General features: G+C 31.0%; 1 long non-coding RNA gene across 1 annotated transcript; it reads left to right on the top strand.

Annotated features, from left to right (window-relative positions):
• The first annotated feature begins 220 nt into the window (after positions 1 to 220).
• LOC132756496 (uncharacterized) lies at positions 221 to 5157 on the top strand. Its single transcript, XR_009629335.1, has 4 exons — positions 221 to 300; positions 1900 to 2010; positions 2361 to 2534; positions 4144 to 5157. It is a non-coding gene; the product is annotated as an uncharacterized LOC132756496 (long non-coding RNA).
• Positions 5158 to 8459: the final 3302 nt, after the last annotated feature.

Below are 8459 nucleotides of genomic sequence, written 5' to 3'. Positions count from 1 at the left end.
CACTTCCATAGGTTGTCCATTGGGTTATTTTGGGCAAAAATCTTACATTTAAGGTCGTCCAAGGGGGTCATTTTGAGTAACTGTTTACATTATGTTGTCCAAGGGGGTAACTCTGAGTGTTTGTCCTAGGGGGGGGTATTTTCATCTCAGACCTCTTCCATAGGGGGGGTGCGGATATTTTCTGGAATAGCCCAATACACTGTGTAAACTTTAGGACTTAGGTCAGCGAGTAAACACATGTAGATTCACTACCTTTTACGTCATGTTACTGCATATTTGGAGGTTTAAATAAATATAAAGGTAAGTGCATATTTTATTATTTATGCTTTTTCTGTTCATTATTTTTTTCAGATATGTTGAATATGAATAATCATCGTATTTTAACTTTAAACAATAAAATAAATGGGACCATGACACTTGAACTGGTTTATATAAAAAAAAAACATGGCCGGCATCTAGATCAGGTCTTGGCAGACACATTTTTTGGGATACATTGTTTATTGCACTCGATTTGTATTTGTCATGGTCTTTATAGAAAGTTATTGTTAACTTTGTTCTAAATAAGACATTGATTACATTACAAAATAAATTGAAGTCAAGGCTGCGATAAAAGAACAAATAAAACAAAAGTTGCCACTTCATTTTTGTTTACAGTATCTTTTCTAAATCACTGACAAAAATGTAATTGGACACATAACATATTTTGCAATTTGTTTACAATGAATGAGCTTGACATAGAATCTAGATCTACATCAAGTAGATTTATACTGTATAAGATATTTTTAAAAAAGGAAATATATGACAAGGCTTCAGTACAGTACTGTAATTATTGACAAATGAATTTCTATTACAATTCAAGATCAATTTAGTAAAGGAAATGTTATTCCTGTACTGGTCGGGGACCATCAACCGGACACTTTTTGAACATTTTTCCATATAGATTTCATACTTTCCAACTCAGAGACCTAAAAATTTGACACAGTACAGCTAGGTTCTTCTCCTAACTGACAAACTAGTTTGTTTATTTCTGATTGTATTACACTTATATCTGAGGCTCGTCAAGGACGGTATCCAAATTACCTAAATTGTCTACACTACAGTACCATGTGTCCGGACAGATATGAACATGGCATGATTTAATTCATATAAAAGCTTGGATGTTTTAATTTTTGATTTTTAACATGATATACAATATATCAGCAACAAATGCTGAAGTTTTGGAAATTCTATTGTTTACTTTGCAAATGATTATAGCTGGTATATGAGATCAGGTATTTCTTTCTTGACGCCCAAATTTCAATGGCAACATTCTTAAAACAGACATTAAAATATTACTATTTACGAAGGTTGAAATAAATTTATTTACTAAATTATAGAAGAAACATGCATTTTTTGTACAACAAAAAGTGACTGACAACCACTGAACAAAGAAAATACTAAATTAACCATTTTCGGGGCCGTCCGGGTTTGGTGGTTGTCCGGTTTTGGTGGTCCCCAACCAGTACTGCATGCTGCTTTTGAAATACAAATAATAGATCTAGTAATGTGATTGAAGATGTGACCATAGATAAATATTAAAATGCATTTATTTTTATTAGCCCTTTGCCTTTGGTAGTATCTACAATAAATCATATTATATTCACATTACTCATACCACATGGCATATTCTACCAGCAGGGTTTCCATTAAATTCCAAACATTGGCAGTCAAAGACTGCAAAATGTATGTAATTGGAAGTCACTTTGTAGGTAAAGAAGGAAAAGCATTACATTTTTGAAGTCAAAATCAAGGTGTAAATGACTCCAAAACTTTAATAACAGAAGCCCTGCTACCAGGATATTTTTAACATTCATGAGCCAGCACTTTTTGCTGATGAAATATTTTGTGTTGTTGTTTTAGGTCTGACAGCCAACATACATTTAAGATCTTCAACTTAGTTCATCAGAGTTTTGAAGTAGATAATATGATTATCCAGCATGTTGGAGCCATATTCTTCAAGGAAATGTACTTGTAAGTGTTTTGATACTTGGTTTAAAGATCAAATGATTTACTATGAATGTAATCTTTGTATACATATGTAAATAATCATCATAAACTGACCATTCTCAACCCTTTTTATCAAATAATGATATTGATTAATTTCCTGAAATGCAGTTGAAAGTAATGTAACTTATTTGCAATTTAGCATTTTATATATGATGTCAGATGAGATCTTAAAAATATTGTTTTAAAATTACATAACTCTGCACAGTAACATGAACTAAATTTTAAGTTTATATTTAAAAATAATGCTGTATTGTTTTATGCAAATACTCTGTCAATAATGTTAAGCTCTTAAAAAATATATACATAATTTTCAGAACACATAGATAGTTCACCTATTTGCTGATGAATATACTAAACTATTGTTGGAAATGAGGCACAATGTGTGACAAAGTTCTATGCCCTATTGAGCACCAGGGTTATGGAGTAAAAAAGACAATCACTTGTATCAACTGTACTGTATTGGTCAAGATAAAAAACACTTCAATTGGGTAAGCATGTATATTTATGCAATATTCCACATTCTCTTTACTTTTGAAATAAAGAGTGCGGTGTTCCAACCACAATACATGCACATATGTAGATTCAGATTACTTTAGTCATGTTCAAGATGAATGTTACTGCCACTTGTACATGATATATAGACTGTAATATATTACACAAAAACTTACATGATGAACAAGACATTATATAAATTAAATAGAACAACATTAAATCAAATTTATATTTCCTATATGAGGCCTTTATTAGAATATGCTAGTGTTATTTGGGATAGTTGTACCTTATATGAAAAAGAAAAAATTGAAAAAATGCAATACGAAGCTGCGCGCTTAGTAACTGGTTTGACTCGCTCAGTGTCTATAGAAAGACTTCTGCATGAAATAGGTTGGGTCTCTTTAGCAGATCGTCGTTTAATGCAAAAATTATCAATAATGTATAAAGCTAAAAATGGGGAGCTTCCAAGTTATCTGGACACTTTGTTCCCAAATTTTGTATCAGAAAGTAGCCAATATAACCTTAGAAATAACGATAATTACGTAACAATAGCACGACGAACAGAAATATTTTCTAGATCATTTATACCCTCAGCAATTTCGGCATGGAATAGTCTTGATAATGAGATACGTGACTCGACTTCTTTAAATGTGTTCAAAACTAAACTCAAGGATAAATTCAAACCCACACTTGTCCCTAAATATTATTTAATTGGAGAAAGGTTAACATCTGTTTACCATGCACGTTTAAGAAATAGATGTAGTAATTTGAATGATGATCTGTATAGAAATCACTTAGCAAACTCCCCTGTTTGTGAGTTTTGCCATATCGAGGAGGATGCTGAACATTTCTTTTTTAACTGTAAACTTTTTGGTGTTCAAAGACTCCAACTTTTCACTTCCACTCGCCCTTTTCAAGTACAAGTACTCTCCTTTATGGAAAAGAAAATTTATCAATCGATGAAAACTCTTTTTTATTTCACGAGGTTCAAAAATATATAAAAAATACACATAGATTTAAATAATAAGAAATAAGTACATGTAAAAATAACAATCGTTGTTCCAATATTAATTTTTCTAATTCCCGTTATAAATGACATATTTTGACAGCCATACAAACCATCACATACTGCAAGTACAGGAAAATTACTACTATTTTTTTTTTATTTAAAAAATTAATAAGCAAATGTTTTTTTTTGTTTTTGTTTTTCTCTTAAATTTGATGTCGAATTCTATTCGCTACTTTGTTTCCGCCTTAATATTTGTAATTGCTCATGTGTATAGTGTTTAAACATGTTTTCGTTTCTATATCTTATAATGCTTAAGGGAAGGACAGTTACTAATGTTGCTAGAACTTGTTGTTCAACCCTTTTGCCCTTTGTTAAAAATGTTGTTTTGTGGAAATAATGTTATAAATTGTATTCAAAGAGCAATAAATATTATTAAACTAGACATTATATGAACCCAATAGCTGTGCAACACTATACAACAATTTACTTATAGTTCATTTCTGTTCAGTTAAATATCATATACACCATCTTGTAGTCAAATCATCATATACACTATATTGTTTCATTTATACTTATTCAGGTTTTTGTTATTTCAGGATGGCATGTGAGAAGTCAATGATTTGTCTATGTTTGACAGTATACCAAAAGTGAATTACATTCTCATAGAATTTGTCTTTAGAAGTATCCCTAAAAAAGCTGAATACTACAGTGGGAGGTGTTACAATATTTTTACTTAATTGTGAAACAAGTTTTATATATGAATCACTTTTTGCTTACAAAAACTGAAAACATATGAGGAGACATTGTTGCTATTACCCTGTTTGGGTCAAACCCTCAACATGGGGTTGCAAGACTATAATTCAAGGACATAAATGAACTCTCATTTGTGACTTCCCATGTGATTGCTAGAATCTTTTATTGTAATTGTTTTAAATTAATTGAAATTATTTCAATTTAAAAATATACTAATATGTTATTCATATTATACAATTTAAAATACACTAATCAGAATATGATTACACTGTCAATATCTGTAACTGAAAATTTAGTCAGGAACATAACTAGTGCAAGCCCTTTCTATTTTTTTTTTTTTTTTTTTGGTTAAAATTCTGAAAGACTTGAAGTTATTGTGAAAAGGAATATTTTTTTATAAAATGCAATTATTTTAAATCACTCAGTTATTTTTGCATTTTTTTGTTACCATGGCAACCAAAATACACCATTTTTGCAATCAGTGCATTAAAGAATATTTGTTTTGCTTTGGATTCATATTTTATATGCTATCATGTTATAGATGTGCATTTTAAAGTTGACTAACTTAAGTTATGATATTTACCTTAATCATGGAAAAGGTACTGTAATTCTGAGAATTTAATTCTTATGTTTAAAGTTAATATCAATAACTATTAAGGGGTAAAATGAAAAATCCTTTTTTTCTTAAAAGTCTTTAATATTGTTGTCTTTTAATATAATATATGCATTATTTTGGTGATGAATTAATCAGGTTAAGTGCAAAAATATTGCATTTGATGATTTTTTTATATTTTTGTTGCCATGGCAACCGATTTTTTGAAAACAAACGATTGTTTTTATATGAAGATATTACATAATTATACCCCCACCACAAAATGTGGGGGGGGGGCTATAATGGATTCGCTTTGTCGCGTCGGTCGGTCGGTCGGTCGGTCAGTCGGTCGGTCGGTCGGTCCGTCCGTCTCCATTTTCGTGTCCGCTCTATAACTCCTATACCACTTGAAGGCTTTTCTTCAAACTTGGCTCAATTGTTCACCTCAGCAAGGGGATGTGCAGAACCCATGTTGCCCATGTGTCAGCTCAAGGTCAAGGTCACAATTGAAGGTCAAATATCAAACACAATCATATATTAGACAGTATGTCGTGTCCGCTCTGTAGGTCCTACAATAATTGAAAGATTTTCTGCAAACTTGGCTAAAATGTTCACCTCAACAAGGGGATGTGCAGAACTCATGTTGCTCATGTGTCATTTTAAGGTCAAGGTCACAATTGAAGGTCAAATATCAAACAATCAAATATTACACAATATGTCGTGTCCGCTCTGTAAGTCCTACACTAATTGAAAGATTTTCTTCAAACTTGGCTCAAATGTTCATTTCAACAATGGGATGTGCAGAACCCATGTTGCCCATGTGTCAGCTCAAGGTCAAGGTCACAATTGAAGGTCAAATATCAAACAATCACATATTACACAGTATGTCGTGTCCGCTCTGTAAGTCCTACACTTATTGAAAGATTTTCTTCAAACTTGGCTCAAATGTTCACCTCAACAAGGTTATGTGCAGAACCCATGTCACTCTTTTGCCGGCTTAAGGTCAAGGTCACACTTGAAGGTCAAAAATTGACTTAGAAAATGTTCTTTAATTTTAACATATATATGAATATTTCTGAATCTAGGAAAGGTATTTGCTTGAAACTTAAAATATAAATGAAGTGTCACAATTAAGATATGCTGGTCAAGTTTCATAACTCTGTATTGCATTTTAACAAAGTTATGCCCCTTTTTAATCTTCAAATTTACATACAATCACATATTAGACAATATGTTGTGTCCGCTCTATAAATCCTATACTAATGGAAGAATTTTCTTCAAACTTTTCTCAAATGTTCACCTAAACAAGGTTATGTGCAGAATCCATGTCACCTTTGTGCAGGCTAAAGGTCAAGGTCAGACTTGAAGGTCAAAAATTGACTTAGAAAATGTTCTTAGATTAAAACATGTTCTTGAATATTTCGGAAACTAGCATAGGTATTTGCTTGAAACTTAAAAGATATATGAGGTGTCACAATTACGATATGCAGGTCAAGTTTCATAAACTCTGTATTGGATTTTTGACAAAGTTATGCCCCTTTTTAAGTCTTTAAATTTACATACAATCAATACTAGACAATATGTTGTGTCCGCTCTATAAATTCTATACTAATGGAAGGATTTTCTTCAAACTTTACTCAAATGTTCACTCCAATTGGGCGATGTGCAGAACCCATTTACCCTTGTGCCAGCTGAAGGTCAAGGCCACACTTGAAGGTCAAAAATTGACTTTATAAAAACTTTAGTATATTGGGAAAATGAAAGGTTATTTGTAACTGTTTCGAACATGATTTGATAATAGATATTTTTACTATTACCTGTACAATTAGTCTTTTTTTCACCAGAGATAATTTCTTTTTATGTATTTGTGTCACTTAAGTTATTCCCTTAACCACCTTTCCAAGTTGTCTTCTGTCAAGGACATTGGTGGGGGTATGAATCGCATTCAGCGATAGTTCTAGTATTACACTAAGATGAATGTTTACTTAATTTTTTATTTTATTTTATTGTGTATAACTATGAAATTATTTCTAATTTGTATATACCAATAAAAGTTAAAAATGTAATTTTTGTTGTTATGGTGATGTCATACAAATTAGAATATTTCATAAAATATCAAGTATTTTTTAAAAATAATTGTTTCCAGCTATTCAGCAGATGTTGTTCTACCACAAACTAGTCATAACTCATTTTCGCCCAAATATCACATTTGGGCCAAAAATCGCTGAGCTTGTCACATATGATGACAAGATATTCTTATAAAGTTTTCAATGGTTCATTGATTTTTACCAGAATTGTATATCACTTATGAATGAACGGACGAAAGACATTGTTCATTACTTATAACTTTGATTGACATGCTAGAAATTAGAATATTACTTGTTATTTCTTTATGATCGTGGTTATTAATAGCAACGGATATACATGTATACAATCATTTATAATCCATGGCCATATGTGTAACGCATGATCAACACCACACTTGTGTAATTGTCCCTTATTATTTTATCGCTATGAGCGAAGACCCCTCTTAAGGTTATCTGTTCACACTTAGTAACAATATGACATTTGTTATATTACCATGTTGATCATGTTGAGCATAATTGTTTATTATACAATAATTGTAATATTTATTTTAATAAAAAAATACAGATTTTATGAATATTGTTTTCTTTTCTTTTTTGTGTTTTATGCGCTATTTTAATACTGAGTTTTTACTACTATTTTAAGAATTCAATTGTCATATTGACCGACGATTATAATTAAATCAAAACTTAACTGGAAAAAGTCAGTAAACTATGGTTAATCTTTCAATATATAATATTGTTTATTCTTCAACCATGTACATTTGTATTTTTCTTTATCATTTTTTAAATTATCAATCAATTGAATAATTCATAAAATCTGATTTGTAACTTTTTTGTACATGTACTTGATTTGTAATAATTCCTCGGCATCTTTACTAAACACGAATAACAAATTAAATAAAATGTTTCAAAGTTGATAGTGTCATATTAATGCCATAAAAATGTACATTTTTTCTCAATTTAACCAAACTATTATTCATTTTGAAAAAAAAAGCTTATTTATCTGTAAAATATTTGTTTTGTTCTGTAACGATATCAAACATCTACTCCAAAACCGGGAGAGACCGGACAATAAACGTGTGGTACTATTCGCCGGTCACTAGTAAATCCCGGTCAAAATAGACCAGGAGAGACAGGAGTACATCGCTCTATAAAAAGATTTTCGGAATATTTAGGTCATCAACTCATCATTCTATTTACAGCTTTCGGAATAACATACCATAATAACCCACTGTGCGCTACAAAATGATAAATAAAAATACCCCGAAGAGCGCGATTTATTGACGGAAAAGGTGATTTCATTTGAAAATGTTTGCATTGCGAAATTCTCCAGTTCGCTATTCATTGTACATATCGCGACTTATTAATAATCAAGCTAAACCCACTGTGTGCTACAAAATGATAAATAAAAATACCCGAAGAGCGCGATTTATTGACGGAAAAGGTGATTTCATTTGAAAATGTTTGCATTGCGAAAGTC

This window comes from Ruditapes philippinarum, unplaced genomic scaffold, assembly GCF_026571515.1.
Source record: "Ruditapes philippinarum isolate M1 unplaced genomic scaffold, ASM2657151v2 ctg1494_1_1_1_1, whole genome shotgun sequence".
Lineage (NCBI taxonomy): Eukaryota > Metazoa > Mollusca > Bivalvia > Venerida > Veneridae > Ruditapes > Ruditapes philippinarum.
The sequence above is the reverse complement of the archived record's forward strand: the minus strand, read 5'-3'. Positions and strand labels throughout refer to the sequence as shown.